Source organism: Sciurus carolinensis, chromosome 10 (genome assembly GCF_902686445.1).
Source record: "Sciurus carolinensis chromosome 10, mSciCar1.2, whole genome shotgun sequence".
NCBI lineage: Eukaryota > Metazoa > Chordata > Mammalia > Rodentia > Sciuridae > Sciurus > Sciurus carolinensis.
Window position 1 is genome coordinate 81,902,334 of NC_062222.1, and position 23,561 is coordinate 81,925,894.

Here is a 23,561-nt window from a genome sequence, read left to right on the forward strand (position 1 = left end):
TTATTGTTGTTTTTCTTTTTGTTTATTGGTTTGATTTTGTTTTTGTTTTCAGTGACTCGAGGGAGTCCTGAAAGGGAATACCAGCCTTGTCTTTCAGGCCACAGATGAACAAAAGTTAAAGAATATTTGCTTATGGAATTATTTCCATTGGAGAAAATTACTTTTTAAAAATCCAGAAAACTTATAATGGAAAAGAAAAAAGGAAATGGACCTAAACTCCTAAATAGAGAAAATAATTCTTCCATTGCTAAATTATGAATTTTTCCTTTAATCTGCTACAAGGAATGGGTGATACTTATTTGATGTCCAGGGCCAAACCTAGTCTTTTCCTGATGTAAACCCAGATGAATAAGCAAGCATCCAGTTCTCATCATTGAATATATTTACTTCTTCACAAATTCAGGTCTTTGTCACATATACTTCACACTTTTTTTTCATTTAACAAACAAAAATAATACTTATCTACTTAGTATTGTAAAAAGGTATTACGCAATACAATGATAAATATCAAAAGCCTTTAAAATAAGATTCATTACAATAGAATAGGAACTTTGAATTGATTTTCCTCTATTTAATGCAGATCGAATAGCCTTAAAATACAAAATGATAACACCTGAAAGAATATTTCCTTAACAGTACTAACATGGTGATTTGTATGTGTTTATCCTTAATAATGATTAATGGATAATTGAGAAATTAAAATACTTAATTCTTAACTCTTTCTGCATACTTAAAATTCATATTAGTTAATAAGAAACATGAGAACATTTGCCTTATGTAGATTCTCAAAGTAAGAATTCCAGCATTTTTCTCTGAAAACCCTGGTGTGAATTCTGCATGTACATTCTATACTGGGAGGAATAAAGCCACATCCTTGTTGGTTTCTAAGTATACTGTTCCTTACATTTTTAGATTCTGTATTTAGTAAATCATCAAAGAATGTTGGTATGAAGGTAAATTCAAATATTTAAGGTAAGAGTTCTAAATATGGTTTAGTTCTAAATATGGTTTAATCTAGTTTCCCTAATAGAAAATATAGTTCCAATGATTTTTAAATGTTTTCTCATGTTTATCGGAGAGGTTTAAAGATAGAGAATAGTTAAGAAAACTACTTTATTTGGAAAGTGTAATTGTGCATTAATCACTTACAAGAGAAAAAAAAATGCCCCAATTGAAAAGCAAATATACCTGAGAATTAAACTTAGGTCTTTATTCCTTTTGTTCTTTGTTTTTCATTCTTTTGACAAGATGGAAAAGGGAACTTTGGAAGTGTACAACTTATCTCATTGGGCTAGTCCCACTTCCTTCCCACCTCAATCTTCCACCCTCCTTCCACCCTGGGATTCCTCAAGCCTCTCCACAGAGTCATTCAAACCAGGCTTGCCCTCCACCAGGAAATCTTCTTAGCCCAGCCTTTATGCCACATCCCTCTGAGAGAGATTACTACCTATGGATTTCCTCTTGGAAATAAAGTGAAACATGGTCATGAAATATGACAACAATGTCTAATACATCCTCAGCATTTTAAGGGACTTTCTAAAAAAAAAAAAAAAAAAAAAAAAAAAAAAAAAAAAAAAAAAAAAAACATTGAACTTATTCCAAAAAACAGGAAATTTGAGTTTGTTTAGAGAGAAGCTGGGAGAAAGGAAAATCTTTTGCTAGCGTTCATTTGAGATATAATGAACATATGCAGACCCCACCTATCGTAATTGCCTGAAGTATTTTCTAAAAATTACTGAAGGATAGAAAAGTAAAAGATCTAAGAATCAAACTAACTATTGGAAACATAATGAGAATTTTAATTTCATATTCACTTATGGAGATATATGTCCCCCCAAAATAAGACAATTGCCCAAAATCTATAAACTTATACAGACTTTTTCAAAGCACATAAAAATTGTTATCCAAACATCAGATTTGCCCACATGACTCCCATAAGTCATTAATGCTTCCAAAATATCCACTTGTATTAGTGAGAAATACAGAATTTACTGAATGTTTCATTGCCAATGAGAAAGAGAAAAGTTTATATCACAAAAACTAAGATAGAAGGGCGAGTTTATGGTACAGTCAATAGTCACCTATTCTTTAACTGGTCCACGGAGAGAGGAAATATTTTGAAAGATGTCTAATTAACAACCAGTTCAACTTATGTATCCCAAAATGACTGTGTTAGACTTGCAATATTCCAAATCAAGTTCATGGAAAATGAGTGAAGAAGAACAAAAAGTTCACAAAGATGGTTTTCAAGACTAAGAAATCAACCCTCAACAACCTATTTCTTACTGACCTCTGCCCAGAAAAAATCATACCTGGGACTGCAGAGAAAATGGAAAGAACTGTCCAAATTCAACTGTTGAGATTGAATGGGGTCAGTGGTAGAGGAACTCAGTATTTGCCTTACACTGTTGAACACACTCAGCTATGGTGATGCCATCAACAGCAGAAATTATTTTAAGATGGTTATCTCCTGCATTGATGAGAGTGTAAAGGGCACCAGCATGACAAGAGGGGCTTGAGTAGACAGCACATCACCCTTAACTCAGAGTATTGTTGCTTTTGTTTTATTTCATCATTTGGGAAGTTAAGCCCTCAGAAGTGACATTTATGAAGGCAGTGCACAATAGGGGTGCCAGTCATTGCAAAAGTCCCCATTCTCACTCAAAAGGAACTGGAGCAGTTGAAAAAAACAACAGGTTTCTGGATGAACTGAAGCAAATAGTACCATGATCCATCACTTGCCTGATGCAGAGTCAGAAGAAGATAAAGATTTTAAACAGAAGACTAGACTTAAGGTCAGTATCCCACCTTCTGTGGTTGGATCCAATTCATTGTTAGAAACCAAGGGCAAGAAAGTCAGAGGTCACTTCTACCCATAGGTACAGTGGAGGTGGAGAACTCAGAACACAATTTTCTGGAGCTGAGAACAATTCCCATCACCAACATAATGGATGTCCAGGGAGTGAGCCGGGACCTTCACTGTGAAAACTTCCATTCTGAGAGGCTTAAAAGAGGAGGCAGGAAAGTGGAGAACTACAATCTGAATGAAAACTGCATCTTGCTAGGAAAGAAAGCTGAGCTCTGCCACTGCAAATGATGATTGGAAAGATGCAGGCACTCTAGATGCAGGGCAGGGATGGCCAGGTGGGAACCTGGGATGTCACACACTAAGGAAGAAGACAACATCTCAAATGAGTACTACAGCTCTGAGTTTTCATGAGATTGCTGGACAGGTGCTCATCCACATTTTCCTCTGTCTGAATTTTAAATTTTTTTTTTTTTTTTAGGTTCAAACATGGTGGTTTTTTTTTTTTTTTTCCTACTACGAAGTACTTTAACATTTATATTTCACTGCTGTGTTATATTTTGGAAAGGGAACTTTTTTCTTCTTCCTAATCCTTTTTTCTTCTTTCTAATCACCAATGTTAGAACTGATTTCCAAGAATCACTCAGAATGTATAGTTCATTTTGAATTTCTTTGATTTAGTTGGCCTAAGAATTACATCGATAGGCATTCTTGATTTACATCTAGAACACTCAGACTTACCCAGAATGTCCCTATGTAGTAGAGACATATATCTAGTGATATAAAATGCTGTGCTGGGGCTGGGCTTGTGGCTCAGTGGCAGACTGCTTGCCTAGCACATGTAAGGCACTGGGTTAGATCTTCAGCACCACATAAAAACAAATAAATAAAATAAAGGTATTGTGTTCATCTACAACTAAAACAGATAGTTTTTGAAAAAAATAACTGTGCTAACTTGGTACTAAACTATTTACATATCAAGTCACACCACATAGAGACGATTAACTTCCTCCATTTTATGTTTGTATACAACATCTAAAACCAGTTTTGCTGCTATAACAATAACATTACTTCATATATACAAATGCAGATTTGTTAGTGAAATAAAATACAATAGAATTATGTAATGAGATAAATGTTTACACTTAAATGGCTTTTTAAAACTCTTCTGTTTTAATTCATTATACATGACAGTAGAATGCACTTTGGTACATCATATATAATGGAGTATAATTTCTCTTCTGCTTATACACTATGTAGAATATCACCAGTCATAGAGTTATATATGTACATGGGATACATATATAATGTCTGATTCATTCTAATATCCTTCTTACCAAACCCTTACCCCCTCCGCTCCCTTCACTGCCCTCTACCTAAAGTAAATCTATGCTTCCCTAGCACCTCCCCCATTGTGAATTAGCATCCACATATCAGAAAACATCTGGCATTTGGTTTGTGGGATTGACTTATTTCGCTTAGCACGATATTCTCCAGTACTATCCATTTACCAGCAAATGCCATAATTTCATTCTTCCCTTTAAGGTGAAATAATATTCCATCATATATATACACTACATTTTTTTAATCCATTTATCTGTTGAAGTCACCTAGGTTGGTTCCATAGTTCTAAAAGCACACTTTTACGAATACATTTTTTAAGTCTCTAGATTCTCATACTAGGTAATTTTTAAAACCACTCTGTAGAATATATACCACAAGCAAATTTATTTAGTATTCTCCAGTAAAACTGATACTACTGTGCTATGAAGAAAACCAAAGCAGCTATGAGCTCCAGTTTTCATACTGCAATTAAGTCCACAAACTATTTTTACTCAACTAAATTAGAAAATACTGTTTTAAGGAAAACTGGCAGTTGACCTGTTCAGAAATCACCCTGTTTGTATTTCATACTGCACTCTTAGTGCATTTTCTGTATCCAAAGATGTACAAGATCCCCCTCAGCAATGGAAATTGGGGTCTTTGGTAGTCATGTTCCTGAACCTAGACTTGTCCCTGAACAGAGTTCCTGCTCCCAAAGCCCCACTCTCCAGGAAGCCCAAATGCCTACCAGTTCTCCCTGTCTTGGATTTCCTCTAACTGTTCCCTTATGGAGTAATTTTTCTGTTAGGAGGAAAACAGCAGTGGTCATTTTTAAATCACAGTGCAGACTACTGTCTCCTCTATTTTCAGTCATTGTCATTTTCTTCATCTGTGGAGCATGATTTTCTCCATGTGTAGAAGAAGAATGAAAGACATTTCAAATCTGCAGCGTAAGCTGATCAACAGATGCCCACTGTGCACTGTGGCCTTGTCCTTCCCCTCTCCTGCCCTTTCTTCCAGTGTCTCCCTGTGACACACTTCAGGGATCACTTTTTTTAAAATCATTTATATTAGTGTTAGGAAACTCGACCACCGAGAGGGCCTGCTGAAAGGAGACAACTCACTAAGAGGAGGCACGTGCTGAATCAGTACTATCATTTGCTACAGCAAAATTGAGATGGAGAAAATGCTTCACTCAAGAATGAGAAAGCAATTTTTGTTGTTGCTGTTTTGACCAGGAAATATAAAATAAAGTCAGTGTTGATCAAGAAATATTACTTACAAAGGTGTACTACAGAAAATAGTCTGCTGGTCTAACTTTGCCCCTTCATTGTTGCGTAATTGTGAATGGTCAAAGACTATATGTTTACGCTCATTGTGTGAAGTTCTGACCAAGAAAAGTCTTACGTGACTTCAGGGTACATCCATGCAGAGTCAATTATTTGAGTTATTTTGACATTTATTAACTTTGCTAGGAAAAAAAACCTGTAAAAAAGAAAAATAAATATTCAAGTGATCAATGAAAACCCTATGTATGTTTGAGTAAACCTGCAGGTTGAAAGAACTGCCACCTAATAATGGTTATGATGGGTAAGAGGGCTTACAGTGCCACACTTCTTAGTCCCCTGTTGTTTTGCTACTCAAATCTAAATGCATGCTTTTGCTGATAGTTGCTTGTTTGCGAAAAGATAATTTGTACCTATAGAATTGTAATTTGAAAACACTTATTTTACACAACAATTTTATATTTATTTAAACTAATATTTTACTACTGTCTGGATATTTACACACACACACACACACACACACACACACACATGCACACAAAATCACCATTTTGACTTGTCCCTCCTTTTAATTTCCATTCCCCCATACCTTCCTTGGTGAAAGGTTCCCTTTTTCTGCCCTTTTCTCATTTTAGATGGAGACTCAGATTTTCGTCTATTTCCACTCATATTCCCTATCCATTTCCTTCAAATTTCTTGATTATTTACTCTGTAGTTTCAGTTCAGCATAATTTCTAGCTTCAGCCTTGGATATGTAGATCTATGTATATTTCAATGTCATATGAATCAAATTGGATCAAATTATCCTTAAGGATCCTTCTCCCATGAATATTTCATGATTCCATGCTTCCCATGTGAGAAAACTGGTAGGAAAGAATATAACAAGTTGGGAACTGGGACTCAAGTTGGAGAGCTTGTCCATTCCTAAGCTGCACAGTTGTTTTGCAGGCATTACTTCCTATACAGCTCAGCTTAACATTTTTAAGAAATGAAAAGTGAATGCACTGTTGAGAATCTATTCACATTCCATGTTTTTCCAAATGCAATTCAAGACACTTACGAACTAAAAGAAGTTTAAAGTTATAAAAGTAAATTTTAATAACTCGTACTACGGTTGAATAGCTACAATGTTCCTCTCCTTAAATTTTAGTGGATCGAACTCAGAATATTTTAATAACGGGGGTAAAAGAATGTTTTCCTCCTCACTTTCTTCTAAAGATTTAGAGATTGTTAGGTGTTTTGTGATCTTCTAGTGCTAGTCCTTAGCTAAATCCTTCCCAACCTGCTACCCTGCTGAAGCTGGGAATGTAAGTCATGGAATTCTCATAACTTTTCAAGCGGCTACATATGGGCTAACATTGAAAAATGGATTATTTATCTAAAAAGAACCTTGAAACATTTTAAAAATAGACTAAATAAATAAGTGGCCTATTATGCTCTTTTTTTTAATTATGTGAAAAATTCATCTCTAGCTCAATTATAGTAAAACTACTTAATGTAAATGTTTTAAAGTGATTTTTAAATATTATTATCGTATGTATAAGTTTTGAATTGTTCAAACTAGTTTTTAATTATATAGACATGGAACAGAAAAAAAAGTCTTATAAGAATAATATAGTACTTATTATTCTAAAATTCTAAAAATTCTCTTACTAGAATAATAATATGGGTTGGAAGGTATTTTGCAAAAATAGTTCATTTAATACACTGTGACAAGTACACATTCAAATAGAATTAAGAACTAATTTCAGTAACATAAGATGTTAATAATGATGCTATCCTTTCGAAATGCTTTCTTCTGACTTATAGTTGTAACAGCAAGTATATTTAGCATTAATAGCTTAAACAAGTAGTTTAAATACATATAATTACTATTTCAATGCAATTTTAATTTTTTATTTACACTATTTATTTATTTGTGCATTAAAATTATTTTAGCCCTTCTACATTTAATGTCTTATAATGACTGTATTGTATAGCTGTATTGTTTTGTACATCTGTATTGTATAGCTGCAAAAAGGAGTTCACAGATATATGGAATGTTGGAGAGAAGAAAAGCACATCAGAAATTATGGTATCTAAAGCAAATATTGTCCTGACATCACAGCAAACACTTGGTTTGGATTATTGCTTTAAATGTAATTTAATACAATTTGACTCATATAGCACGGAGATATATAACATCTACATGTTCAAGTCTGCAGCTAGAAACTACACTGAACTCATTCAACTACAGAGTAAATAATTGAGAAATGTGAAGTAAACAGTTAGGTAACTATTTAAGAACAAGTGTTTTATTGATAGAACAGGAGGAACTAAATAAAGTTTCATACTTTTCAGTTGTGTCTCTTATTCTTCTTCAGGTTCAAAATTTATTGAGTGTCCTACTAGACTCTGAAGATGCAAAGAGTTAATAAGGCACAGTCCCTGACTTCAAGGAGCCCACAGTTCAAGAAAAGTGGGAGATAATTATACTGCAACACTATAAGTTACTATGCATGTAGAATACAAGTTAGGACTCGCATAAATGAGATTTGTGAGTTCTAACCTTTTAGCAACCTATAAAATTAAAGACTGTTGAATTTCACATTTGTCACCGAGTTCATTTTTACTTGTGAAAGAACTTTGCCTGCAGAAATGGAATGAGTTGGCAGAGTACTGAGGGAAGTAAGGAGGATCAAAGATGTGCAATTTCTATATGTTTGATAAAAGATTTAAGCAAACCAGAAAGATGGCAGATTAGCTGGAAGTGGCGGTGTTCACAGCTCCAGGACTCGGGACTCAAGCAGCAAGGAAATTACTTCTCCTCAAGGTGAGTGAAAAGGGATAGAATACCCCCACTGATACTCAATATTGAACAGAAAGCCTTTAAACTTGGAAAAGTTGGGATACACCAAACAAGGCTAAGGAAGTGAATTGGAGCTGAGTTGCAGGTGGGAACTAGGGGTGGAGAAAAAAGAAAAGGAAAGGTCTGAAAAGATCTGTAAGTCCTGGAATACCTTGGTGTGGGGAACCCCAGGGTCAGAGGGGCAGACTGCTCAGAGGCTACTTGGCCAAATAAACTGGTACACAAAAGGCAGGGTCAGCCAGCCACACACAGGGAGCACAGACAAAAATCTCCAAGTAAAAGCAGCAGAGCTCAGACCTAGTGCTTGGATCCAGGAATTCCAAGTGGAAACCAGCATGTGAATCCAGCAGATGCCAACCATGAGATCTAAAGTGTGCCTAGCAAAGCAGGAGAATCTCTGGCATGGAAATCATATTGCCTGAGAGCATTACAGATCAGAGAGACCAGAGAAAGTCTGAGACTTGTTTCTCCACTCCATTAAATCAGCAGTGAGCAAGATGAGCAGTTGGGAGAAACTGAATGGGACAGAGTGATTGAGTTCAGTGCTCAAAAACACTCTTTGAGAGTCCAAAAAACAAAAACACTCAATATCCCTCAAAAACAGAACTGGTGATGGACCAACTCCCTCTTTCCTGAGGCAGTGCCCTGTGGACAGCAGTGGGATATAGTCCTAGAAGCAAGTTGATCCATTAGTGCCTGAAAAACCCCTCATAAAAAACACCTGGGTAAATAACCACACAAATCCCCACCCCAGGGAGCTTCACTTGCAGCAACAGATCTCAAAGAGAATCCTTAGGGAGCCAAACTGCCAGTACCTTCCACAGCTCCTCACACCATCTGACTGAGAAGGGAAGCTGAGAAAAGGAAAGGCAGTTCAGTGCAGACAAAAAATAATAATAATAAAATAAAATTTTAAAAAATCTTTCATTGACTATTTTGCCACTTTGTTTTTGCTTTTGGCACATATTTTTTGTTTGTTTTGTTTTTAAATGTGTACTGATTGACAAATGATGGACATTTACACATTTTCTTTTTTCTTTTACCTTTAAATTAAAAAAAAATTTCTGTTTTTAATTTTATTTTTTCTTTCACTTATCAAATTCCTTTGACTCTCCTTCTCTCTTTTCCTCCACTAACAGCCAACCTCTAATGTTATCTCTTCCACTCATTATTTAATGTTTTACCTTTATTTTTGCTCCTTCTCCTTCATAATCCTCACATCCTACATCACTTCTATTCTATCCCTGGTCATCATGTGATTGTAAAACCTTATGTAAATTACTGACACCAAGGGTAATAACTAATCATATCATTTCTCAGTATTGTAAAAACCAACATTGTAGATTGCAAGAGCTATTTGGTTTAATGCTATAAATTGTTTGCATCAGTTTTTGTTACTATCTCCCCCTAAACTCTGAGATACCAAAAACCTTCAGGGACACTATAATTCCACAAGGTAGAAATTCTACGGCCTCAAAAAACAATTGTTAAGATGGGTAGACATACAAACAACCTGAAAAAAAAAAAAGGGAACAAATTGCCTCAAACAAACCAAAATACATCAAAAACAGATTCCATTGACACCACAATGGAGGAAATGTCAGAGAAGGAATTTAGATGTACATAGTTAAACTGATAGGTGAGGTAAAGGATGATGTAAGGAAGCAATTACAGGTAACAAAAGATCACTTCAGTAAAGAGATAGAGAGTCTGAAAACAAACAAACAAATCCTTGAAATGAAGAAATCAATAATCAAATAAAAAAAAAATCATTGGAACATATCACCAGCAGGACATCCAAAATGGCAGAAGACAGGAGGTCAAATTCCTAGCTGCTCCATGGCATAAAACCAAGAAAGTAGACAAGCAGCTTCTTCACAAAGTGAGAGAACTTAGAAGAAGTGGGTGTACTTTACTGGAACCTAAAGTTGGACATTCAAAGCAGACCAGGCTATTTATATCCAACAGGAGGTTGGATATAATAACAAAAAGAAAAGAAGTCCCCAGCAGCACAGCTGCTGCCACAGCAGGGCCAGAAGCTCCAACCAGACAGGTTCCCCTGTGAGCATATTAGAGGGATAAAGGAATTAAAGTAACCCACATTTTTGGGAGGCCCAAGATGTGTCTGGATACAGAGCATTTAGAGACCAAAGATATTGCCCAAAGAAGTCGAAGGACATGCTGCACGATATCAGGGTATGCAGAAAGAAGCTACCATCTCTCCAGGCAGTATGTGGAGGACAAAGGAAGGAACCAATTTGCAGCTACAGCATGGGGAATCCAATTCCTGGCAAACCTGAGTTTGCCCCAAAATATAGGCCCAATAAACACATGCTGCATGACATAGAGTGTGCTTAAATGACCAGAAGAAAATAAAAAATGGAGAGAGGTTTACACAGGGGACAACTGGTTGTAGAAACACACCCAGCTCTACCTCTCCCCTTCCAATCTGACTGCTCACAGGACCATCTGGGGGAGACACATCTAGGTGGGAACTTGGAAAGGCAGGGGGTGAAAGAAATTGTTTGGAGACTGAACCCCAGACTAGAAAACATGGGGTCGGCAGATGATATAGGAGACTAAGGATTCGGTCTCCCACCACACAAGTGGAGCACAGAGGAATCCTTGGGGTAAAGTCCTCCAGCATGGCAATATGTACTGGGAGCTGGAGGTGGTCTGGTTTAAAATTTCCAGACCAACTGGCATCCATGAAGAGCCTGGAGCTGCCTCAGCCTATACCCTGCCTCCAGGAGCTCCGCCTGTGGGATTACCTCTCTCACTCCAGCAATCCAGAGGGTGGAGCATCACACTGCAGAAGACCCCGCCTAAAACTGCTGAGAAGAGAAGCTGAGAAAATTTTGAACTTCAACAGAAAGAATTCTTTAACTTTTCATCAAGATTTTTTTTTTCTTTTCTTTTTCCTAATTCTGATCTTAATGGCACATGGACATTTATACAGTTCCCTGATTTTTTTTCTCATCTCCAGCATTTTTGAGGCCAGTTTGTTCACATGAATTAGTTTCTTGTGAACTAGGATGTCTGACTATTATATTTTAGTTTTGTTTTGTATTCTTTTATTTTTATTTTTAATTTTTTACAAATTTTAACTTTATATATTTTTTTACTCCTACTTGTTTTCCTCGATTCTCTCTTTTCTTCCACTAACAGCCAATTTCTATTGTTCTTTTTCACTCTTCCTTTAATCTTTATTTCTGTCTTCTCTCCTCTTCCCTCATAATCATCACATCCTATATCACTTCTGTTTTCTCCCTGTAAACCATTTGAAAATGTAAACCTTTTGCAAGCTTGATGTTTTTATTATAGGCAATAACTGATCATATAATTTGTTTATTGTGATAATTAACATTGTAGACATCATAGTATGAACTATTTGGTTTAATGCAGTAAATTGGTTATTGTTATTATTTGTCTCCCCCTAAACAGTGAGGTACTAGAAACCTTCAGAAACACTATATGACACACAGTGTGTGTGTGAGTGTGTATGTGTGTTTAACCAGATTTAAACATTACACCATGTATACCTGTATTACTACATTATATGATATCCCATTAATGAGCATATTTTGTTTTTATTAACCAGTTAAAAATATATTTAATTTGAATTTTTATAAGTATCTATGACAATTTCAAATTTCAGATATTCTCACAATAAATCTGAAATCAAACCCACTATTTTATATTAATTTGCTACTTTAAGAAAAATAGTATGTGTGTGATATATACCCGAAGCTGCACCTGCATTTTTATTTCTTTCCTATTTATTCACGGAGTTCATTCAAATGTGTGTCTAGTGTGGGCTATATTTTCCACTATTTCAAGTGTCTCTTCAAGGTACCATATGAGATATTACTATGCATTTGTTAAGAGGACAGACATGAAAATAGACTTCCCAAATTCAAATACGAACTCCACTACTTACTAGTTGTGTGGAATTGGGTAAGTTATTTCAACACTATAAACCTTGATTTTCTATCCTGATAATTAGGGATAATATTAATTAATAGGGGCTATAAGGGCTAAATTAGTTAATACATGTCAATATAAACAGTACCTGGCACAAATTGACACTCAGTGAATTTTAACAAACATTATCATTAGTCCTGTGAGAGAAAGCAGACAAGGACCAGCATAGGGTCTTCTTTCAAAAATATTCAAGTGAAATTGCTATTGCAGTTGTAGCTGGGCGTGGTGGCACATGCCTGTAATCCATGGGAATAGCTACTCAATTTGTTTGTTTTTTAAATTAAGTATCTTTTAGAAAATGAAAACTGATCATATCACACTCCACTGGATGTACATTATTCCTCAATTTTAATATGCTATTGGTTGTAAAAAAAAAAGGATCAATTTAATAACTGTTGGGAAGAGAGGGAAAAAAAGTAAAAGATGCAAAACACTAAAAATCAATTGAAAGAGCATCTTAATTTAGAAATGTTACAGTGATAAAACAAATGTGCATCTGAGATTAAGGAACTGTGACATCTTAAAGGTCATCTTTTCAAATCATATTTATTTCCATTCACCAGGATTATTCAGGCTAGTCAGTTTGGTACAAGAGTATAAATCTAAATGACCCTGTTCTTAGAAATATATAGCCTTAACTTTTTCTGGGGAAATCTAACAAAAAAAGTTGCTTGACTGCTTTAAATAATTAATTATTCCAACTTAACATTGATAATCTGATTTTAGTATCTCAGATCACATGTACATTCTCATATACTCTTATCAATTCTGAATATACGTCAAATTTATAGATCACTGTATTCCGATGGTCTGGTCTTAATTTAAGGAATTATAAAACTAAATTATAGCAATGTGGTTACCTCAGCAAGCTTTCTATTCCAACAAAGAAATTGTAAAGCTAATGAAGTCAGGACACGATTTAGGAGAATTTAATTCAACTCAATTCACGTTTAAATGAAAGATGGTTTTTATTTCAAAATCAGAGCTCTTAACTACTCCTCTGTGTTGCATGCCTTAGAGTCACAGAAATGACATACTGTATCCACATGATAAACACTGATCATTTAAGGCCCTTAGAACTCTTTGAGTTTCCCTAAATATTAACCAAAGGCAACAGGCAAGTGAGTAAACATGTGACATACATCACTGAAATCCCATAAGACTTTATAATAATATTTGCTATTACATTTTGAAAATGGAAGTCTCAAGAAGAATTCAGATCTTCCCTGGAGTATCCTTCTTATTATACTCTGAATTTCCATCTTCCTCTTCAAAACCTTCAATGGACCTTATCCTTTATTATAAAACATTTCTCACTGAAGACGGTAGGCTCTTTGAGGATTGGAACTTTTCCCATCTTAATTCTTACTTTATCTCCATTGGGTAAAATTCTGCACATTCAATAAGTATTTCTTAAATAAGTGAGCACCTATGCAACAAGTGTTTCCTGAAATTAAATAAAATTTTTAAAATTATTTTTTAGAAAAATATCTGATTTTCTACTGTTTCTTCTCCTTGGAACAAAATAAATACATTTAATAGAGAGAAATGTTACCCAAAGTATTTTAAATGATCAAATTATTGCTTTCAGAAATGGCTTGATTCCTGTACATATGGCAAATGACCATCTAAATCTTCTGAGTCAAACTAAATTTTTATATAATTCTACTCTTTTCAATACTATCTTCAGAAAAAGATAATTGCATAACACTTTCAAAATAAAGATAACAGCATACATATGATTTAGCGTTCTACATTTTAAGTCTTCCCATTTAAATTCACACAGAAAAAAGGAATCTTTTGTTTGACATTGATTTTGCTCAAAATATGATCCTCATAATTTAATTAAACAGTCAATAGTCCTTTATTTCACAACCTAACAAGAACTGTAATACTACAATCTATGCAATAAAATTACTTCTATAACATTGAATACAATTCTTCCAACAGCACTTGAAGGCAATGAGGAAAGCCCAGCAAGAAGAACAAACTTGCCCAGCTTAATATGTTAGTAATCTATCCAGTCAGGATGAAAACTTGGTTCTTCTAAGTTGAACTCTACTATCTTCTCATTATCCTAGTATTCATTTAAAATAGGTTACCCATAGAAGAGTAGATTTACTAATACTACCCCAAAATCCAAGAAATGTGTATGTTAAATACACTTGTCAAATAAAAGGTTGTCAGAACATCTGCCAAAATAAAGAAAGCTTTATTTTTATATCATGTGAAAGAATGAAAGGAGATCACAACTAATAGAAAATAACAATTGTGGTTCTGTTACACATTATAAAGTGAAACGCAAATCTGTCTTTCAGAAACTGAGAACTTTATCACATGAAAAATGGGAAGGGGGAGCCTGAATGAGAAAATTGAAGGTACTCATTGAGTATGTGTTCTTGCACATTAAACCACTATTTAAGAGTTTGATGAGTTTCAATCTCAACCAATTTATCTTTAAAATTTTCTTTGAAAGATGAGTGCTTGTTGACTGGTGTACAAAAGACCTTTCGAATTAAAGGTGGAATATCTAGTTTATAAGATGAAATTAAGATCTATTTCCATTTCATCAACAAAATCATGAATGCCTAAACTTGAGTTTAGCAATCAAGTCACAAGCCCAATCCTATCACTTACAAGGAGATCAACAAGGATTACTATTAACCGCATTCAGTCACCTTTCATTAAGTTGAATAATCTGAATTAATATGAAATTGTAGAAAGATAATTTAAAGTGGTGGAGCATTAAAAAAAAGCAAACAAGATAGAGTCACCCAGCTTCAAGAACCAAGTAACCTGAAGCAGAATTACATGATTACCTGAAACTCAAGGTAAACGTTAATGATTCAAACCTGGGTCTCAAATTAATAAAATTGTGCTTCTGCTAAAAGGAAGTGAAGGTTATCACTGCTTCTCTAAACAAATTCTAAAGCCCACGCATGGTAACCTTTGAAATTTTAAACAGAGCATCACCAGAGTTGCCCTGATTGGATTATCTTACATGCCACAGGTCATAGAACTTTGAACGGGCCATTTTTGTGTGGAAACTGGTAGATATTGCATCTCTTTAAGTTAAACAAACCCTTGGACATACACACCTGCTGTTCAAGGGGTGTTTACCCCTGAAACAGAAAATTTCACAGGTTAGGACTACAATCAAAGAGTACAGACCAAATCTTAGTGTCCTCATGTTGAAAAAGTACCAATATTTCCCATTTTTTCTGTTACCCACATTTTGTATAAAAAGATACCTCTACCTTTCTGCTTTATTCTTCAAGAGAATGATCCTGTATGATCTCGAGCTACAGCTATTTAAAAATAATGCTAAAATATCTTATGTTATCGTAAACTTCATATGCTTTGCTTTATAATATTCTGTGTTGAAATGCAAAGGTGTTCTTAAATTTCTGACAGTGTAATTCTGTTTTTCTACTGAATTTTCTTAAAACATTTTAGGCTTATGTTTAAAGGAAAAAATGTAAACTCTTGATCAATTAAAGCCACACGATTTTATTTCAAAAGCACTTTCATTTAACTAAATAAATGAAAGTAATTGCCTGTAAATAATGAAAATAGTGTTTATAATATCAATATTACTGGACCGTGATCACTACCCTTTATTCCAGATCAAAATATTAACGAGAAAATGAACAGCAATGGTAAATTCTAAGAAGATCCACTTATCCCCTCCTTACTAAGAATTTTAACGTATTTGTGCTTAACATCTTTTTGTTCTAGGTTGTTCTCCTACTGCAGACTAGGCTAAAAGTAGGGGAAGTTCAGAGTAAATATAAGTATTAACACTGTAAAAATTGCCTTATTCCAAACACTGGGATAACACGATAGCCAGCGATAGGGACAATTCAATTGAGTCACTATTATCACTCTTTCATTTCCTAACTTTCTAATTCAATAAAAAGCAAAGATTTGATGTAAAATTTGAGGTCTGAGCTCTAACCTAAACATCCATTTGACAGAGGTCAGGTTGTATGACCACTCCATAATGCAAGAGGTCGTTCCCTCTACAATTGCTCTATCTAACATACACATTATTAAAACTGGTTGATCAGTTGCATAGATATTCCAGTTGTTTACTGTGTGCTGAAAAAGGTTTTTAAACAACTTTAATCTTCATGTCATTAGATAGATCATGGACCACCCAGTTCACCACAGAACCTCACTCCCAACAGTCCTGCATTGGCCTAATTCACACATTTGTGTCACGTCTACCCTCATCGTTGTTCTGAAACTGCATTCAAGTCACTACTCAATTCCAATGTGAAAGAATTTGTTACATGTTCCATGCATATGAAAGGACAATCAATGTCATTTGATTAGCCTCTTTCATGTTGACCTCAGGGAAATCTTATTCTTTTTTTTTTCCATATTTTTATTGGTGCCTCATAGTTGGACATCATGGTGGGATTTGTTCTTACATATTCAAAAATGTGCACAATAAGGCAACATAATTTGACCAATTATCTCCAATATTGAAATCATATTATTCTTGTTCTCCATCTTCTTTGTGAAAAACATTGTTCACTTATTTGCTGACAACTCTTTGTATCATATACCTTTTTACATATTTGTCCCTTGTTAAACAGTCAATAAGTCAGTTTTTAATTCTTTCGACCTATTTGTACTTTCTCTTACTCTCAGTTCTATTTTGTTGTAGTGATGTATTAAGGAGTAGATCTACTTTGAACACAAGCTACCTTGCACATTTTTCCCACAAATACTTTTCTGGAATATGATATGCAATTGTTATCTTACATTCAAATACTTATCATGGCTCTGGACAGCTTTCCTTACTCCATGTGCCCATGGAGGAGTCAGTACCCAACACCTGAATAAGAGAGGTGTCTGCAGGTGAGCTATACAGCAACTGTGCTCTCAAGACATTGCACAGAGAAGGCAGAGTTCCATGGGAAGTTCTATTTGATTTTATTTGACCAGAGATGCCAGTTGAATCTCAGTGGAAAAGAAATATAACTACCTCTTCAAGAAAACAGTCTTCTGGTTCCTGCACATTACAGCAGTTGGGTTAATCTGGATAAATCCACCCATGCATAGGTATCAATTTTAGGTACATGGGCCATGCTCATCGAACTATCAACACAGGCTACCTCCTCACTTAGTGTATAGGAGGTAGACAAAGCTGTACCCATTTCCTTGCCAAGAGAAATCAGTTCTTCAGTGGAGAGATAGAAGGCTATCTTTGAGAGCTTTATGAGACAGTTTAAAGAACATACATTTGATTCTGAATAAAAGCAGGTTCTATTGTCCCTGGAATAGCCATTGAAACCCAGATCCTCCAAGGAAAGTCAAAATAAGTAAAATGTGCTCCCTACTCTCAGAAAATGGTGGAGAAGTGTCTCCTCACTCACCATCTTCCTGTACCCTGCCTCCTATAGCTCTGCATTTTTGCTTATTTCTTGGTTATCTCAGAAGCTCTTAGATTTGCCTGTCCTGTCTCACCTGTGGAGCTCCTTGGCAGCAAATGCCTTGACTTGTCACTGAAATTCTTTTCTAGTTTGTACTAAAGAGAGAATTTGATAGACACATGTTGGCAATGAGATGAAGGAAAATCAGGTCTTTAATGGACTAGGTTTAAATTCTCAACTAATAGCAAGATGGCAGAAATATTAAAGTCATACTTTTTAAACCATATTTTGTTTGGAAGATGTTCACTATCAACAAACATGATATCAATACTAGCATGATAACTAAGAAAATCTGAATTAATTGCATATTATTCATGAATGCTCACAAGAGCAATCAAGGAATAAATATTAATATTAAGCAAATCGAGAGTTAAGGTAGGCTCAAATCCTGAGCAAAGCATCTCTTTCTCAGGAAATGATAATGACCTTTAGTTTGCTCCATCCTAGCCCCAAACAAGGCAAAATCCAGGGATCCTGATTTGGGAGTGAAAAAACCAACTTCAAATAGAAAATAAAGCATCAGAGAACCAGTTTGTCCAGAATCCTATATCTTTTCCCATTTCTAACTTTATTTTTGATAGAGGATTTAATGTGACAATTCAATGTAGATTGTTGGTTTTTGTGTTTTTATTCTTTCCCACAGTTTGTGAACTGCCATAACTAAGGCTGACTTGTATTTTATCTCCAAGGAATTTTTATTCTGCCCTGCTCACAAGTGCTAGCACACTTGTATAAGCAACCAACTGGTATTTCAAGCCATCCTTCCCCAAATTCTGCAACTGTTCACATTCTCCTTGGATCCTCATGAGGTTTTTCTCAGTTGTCTCATTGAGTTTATCTCCCAGAAAGTCAAGAACAATCACAGTTACAAACATTTTATCTAAGAATCAATCATAAACTCCTTGTCAATTTGTCCAATAGCTTCTCTATCTACAGAACATTCTCAGACTCTCCTTATTATGTGTTAATCACTAAATGCAGAGCACTTTTTTACATGTGTGTATGAATTTGAATTTTTCAATTATAGATATATTTTTTGCTAAAATTTGAATGTCCAAGATTTTCATCATCTTGTACACTTTTTTGTAGCTTTAAGAATTTCAAAGTGCAATTCATATTTTATGTTGACAATGACTATATTCCCATCTCAATTTGAATAGCCAGAGTAATTGTTACCTGCATTTTTAAGGAAACCAGCCTTGTGAACTTAAGTGATTGCTTGGAATGACACAATAAGTAAAACTGCAGATCATTTTAAATGGAGTTGATCTTTATCTTTTTTCATCATTTAAGTTTGGAACTTAGGGGCTCCAATAGTCATCCTAAATATTTCATGGACTCTCTCACATGGCATAAAACTGGACATCTACCAAGTGACCACCAGAAAGAACTACATATCAATGTATAAATGATTGGGACAAAATGTGTTTCCTTTAAAAAAAAAAAAAAAAGAATTTTCTAGCACCAGATTCATTAAGAACCAGGAGCAGACTGCCTTGTTGGGGAAAGTGACAGGGAAGGAATTAAAAGAGCCAGGTCTTCTTGATGGAGGGCAGAAGAGACTGGACACCTGCGGAATTCTCAGGAAGCAGGGTTATTGACTGCAAAGTCCAGAGAGTCCATTGAATAGTCTAAAATATTCTCCTCTGGACAATGAGTCTAGAAATTCTTTGAACTTTATACCCAGTGTTGAGGGGACGGGAGGGTTGGAGGCTCTACACAAGAAAACTTAGATAATATCATATGTACAACAAGCTTATAGACTTTAACTTTATCATACCTTTTGTGTGCAAACCTGGCATTTACAAGAAAGAGGAAGTTTTAAACCACAATTCCCTCTGCAGACATCCTTCCTGTTGATACTTTTTGTAAAATTCTTTCTGACCAGAGGAGAAGCTTAATTATGGCAAGGGTTTTCTTGTTGGGGAGTCTCAGGTCTGCTTCATTCCCCACTTTGACAACCTTTACTTAATTATTTAAACCAAAGATCATCATGGTCCTCTTGACTTAATGCTTTATATAGTGTCATAACCTTAGTTGTTCTTTTGACAGCTGTTTCTATCGTAGACCCAATAGTTCTAATGTAAAGAGGAGTCAAATATGGAAACAATAAACAGGTTAATAGCAGAATACCTACTATGCCAATTAAGCTTTGAAATCCACCAAGAGTTGAAAACCATTTTCCAAATAGTGAGATTGAATCCCAAGCTTCAATGCCCTTCCAGGTTTGAACTGGCACATGTGCTAGTTTTCCTATATTGCTGGCTGTGTCTTTAACTGCCTGTCCATTGTCATCTATCTGGATGCAACAGTCTGAACTGTTGAACTTTGCACATATGTCCCCTTCTTCAGTCAGTAGGTAATCTAATGCCAAGTGGTTTGATAAGTAGTCACTCACATCTGGGTCTATTGAGTAACTAGGAAGTCAAAGACTGTAGCCATCTTTACTCCAAGCTTATTGACCTCCTAGATTAAGTTTCTAATGAGCCCTAGATTCTCATACAAGAGGATCCTTAGGTCTTTTTCAGAGACAAATAGTCATTCAATTATAGCATCTATCTGGTGGGGCAGATTATATATAGTTGACTTCCTAGTTACTCAATAGACCCAGATGTGAGTGACTACTTATCAAACCACTTGGCATTAGATTACCTACTGACTGAAGAAGGGGACATATGTGCAAAGTTCAACAGTTCAGACTGTTGCATCCAGATAGATGACAATGGACAGGCAGTTAAAGACACATATACATAGTTCACATGATTTCCATTATTAGGGCAGGAGTGAGATAGAGGCCCCTAAGATTATCAACGGAAACCAAACTAAGAGATAGGCCAACATATGGTCTGAACAGTATAAGTTAACAATGTCAAACAAATAACACTAAACCAACCTTAGAAAAACCTATGCAAGCAATTTTAAAAAGTATAAATAAAATTTTGTTACCAGGAGTCTAGTCAGTAGGAGTTACCATTATCAAACTTGTAGCAAAAACAAAGCAGAGAACTATATATATGGCTAGAAGTAAGGGGTGGCAATGTATTACAGCATAAGAACTATCTCAGAGGATGAAAAAGTCCATTTGTCCTAGTGGGAAGTTTACCTTCCACCATGCGTTGCTCAGCCAGCCCATGAGTGGCTGAAGCAGGGCTATAGTTTCCTCAACCTTTGACCATGTGCAGGCTAGTCAGCTTCCAGAGTAACTAGAGCAGGGGCTTTTGTCCTTCTGATCCTCAAGCTTCTCCATTGTTTCCTTCCTCTGGATGGTCAGCTTAAGGGGTGCAGTGGATTCAGGAGTACACTATCAGTCCATGGCTGTGGGTTTGAGCCTGGTGTAATCATTCTAGGGACCTGTCTTGTAACTCTTACTGCAGTTGGGGTGGATAAAATAACAGTGAAAGACACTTCCAAAGAGGTTTTAGGGGCTGAATATTTTATTCTTTAACCCATACTGAATCTCCAGGCTTGACGGAGTGTGTATCTGGAGTCAAATTTACTGGCAATTTTTCCCTGACCCATTGGTTGAGAGTCTATAAGGTTTTCCCTAAAGCCTGAAGCTGTTGCCTCAATGATGATTCTTTTATTTCTCTTAAGTATCCCTGTAATCTCCTGATTAGTAGAGGAAGCTTCCCATATACTACCTCATAGGGAGAGAATCCAGTATTCTTGTTGGGAATGGATCTAATCCTTAACAGTACATTAGAAAGGATTCTATCCCAATGCAGATGAATTTTCTGACACAGCTTACCTAATTGAGCCTTTAAAGTCTTATTGATCCTTTCTAATTCACCAGAACTATGACTAAAGGCAGTATGTAACTTCCATCTGATATTTAAACTCTTGGCCAACAATTGTATTACCTCTCCCACAAAAGCTGGTTCATTGTATGAGTCAATGGCTATTGGGAAGCCAAATCTGGGAATAATTTCCCAGAGAAGCATCCTGACTACCTCTCTAGCCTTTTCAGTGAAGGTTGGAGAGGCTTCCATATAGCCAGAATAAGAGCACACAAAAAACAAAAGATATTTAAAGCCCCATGAACATGGTAGTTCAGTGAAGTCTATTTCCAAGTCCTCAAAAGGGTTCCTATTATAGTTTGGATTCCTGGTGGAAGCCATGGCCCCTGGCAAGGGTTGTTGTAGACCCAAGTTTTGTACTGTTCATAGTTCATCTGGGGTATGCTTGTGAGCCAGGAGACATAGAGATGCTGACTCTGAGTAGTTTCAAGTGCTGTTCAGCCATTGTGTGCTCACCTGTGGAAGTCTGATAAAGGCAGGGCTAGAGTCTCAGAGAAGGTTATGTGGCCATCAGAAAATCTCCACTATTTATCTGGGAGATGCCTTCCTTTTTCAGTCTTAACCCAATTATTTTATGTTGGAAATATTCTGGCTCCCATTCTGCTAGAGGGTCAGGCAGAAGGTTGGCATTTAAACCTGGGTCTGGATTTCCTTCCTGTTTCTTGCAGACAGCTAACCTTGCTTCTCCTTCTGCTTTTCAGCTGCCCTGAGCAGTCACAGTATTCCCCTTTTGCATGAGCACAACTATCCTAAGTGCCCACACTGAATCTAGAAGATTAAGAATTTCCTGCTCATATTTTATGCCTTTTTTCTCCTGAGTTAATTAGCCCCTTTTCCTCATATAAGACCCCATGAATATGCAGGGTGGTGAAAGCATACTTCAAATCTGTATAGATATTTACACAGATTCCTGCTGCCAATTGGAGTCCCAGGTCAGAGCGATAAGTTCTGCCTTTTGTGCTGATTCCCTGAGGCATAGGCTTTGCCTCAATGGTGGAGTCTAGAGTGACCACTGTATGTCCAGGAAGATGTAGTCTGTCTACTATAAAACTGCTTTCATCCATTAAGTACTCCACCTCAAGGTCCTTGAGGGGCTGGTCTGTCAGGTCTGGCCTAGTGGAAAACATTTTATGACCTCAATGCCATTGTGATCGGGTTGCCCAGCCCCATAGCAGCAGAGTTTCTGGGTTTAGAGTCCACATGATTCAACATGGATACAGGGATTTTCACATAACATGCACTGGTATCTGACCATCATCTCACTAGTCAGTCAATATTGTCCTTTGTATTCTAACAATGTCAAAATTGAATGAGGAACTCCGACAACCAATTCTTGTCCCATAGCTAGTTTATCAGCTTCCAACACCAGAAAAGCCCTGACTGCAAGGGCCTGTAAACAAGGTGGCCAGACTTGAATCATAGAATCCAGCTGTTTAGAAAGATAGGCCATTGGACATTGCCATGTCCCCAGCATTTGAGTTAGGACTCCCTATAGCTATTCCAAACCATTTGTGGACATACAGAAAGAAAGACTTTGTGAGGTCAGGGAGTCCTAGTCCAGGTGCACTGGCGAGTGCTTGTTAAATGTCATCGAAAGGCCTTTTGCTGTGCTGGTCCCCCACTAGAGGATCCCATTTTCCCCCTTTTGTGGCTTCTTAGAGGGGTTTTGCCATAGCTGAAAAGTTGGGGATTCATATACAGAAGTGCCCAGAGGCACTTTTCTTAGAACTCAGTCTGGGAACACTGGCCAAGACCTGAAGATATATTATCAGGGTACTTTCAGGTCTGGTTGCACCTCAGGTCTTTCTGCTGGGTGTGCTAGTGGCCATCATCTGGCTGTCTCTTTGCAGGGACCATTCCTGCTAGTATCTCTGCAAGTTGAAATGGCACTGAGAGCTTGGGACTTCAGTAAGACAGAGTCTGGGAAAGCTGAAGCCCAGGTCCCACAGATTGCAGTTGGATTTGTGTGAACCAGTCTGGGTCTAGGTAGCCTATGGAAAGTCAGAGGCTGGGACCATTCCCCAGGGGGAGCACAGGTTGGAGAAACTGGAGAAAACTGGGCTTTCTCCAGCT

General features: G+C 36.3%; 1 pseudogene; it reads left to right on the forward strand.

The window, feature by feature from the left end:
- Positions 1 to 947: 947 nt before the first annotated feature.
- Positions 948 to 3,123, forward strand: LOC124994798 (septin-2-like; annotated as a pseudogene).
- Positions 3,124 to 23,561: the final 20,438 nt, after the last annotated feature.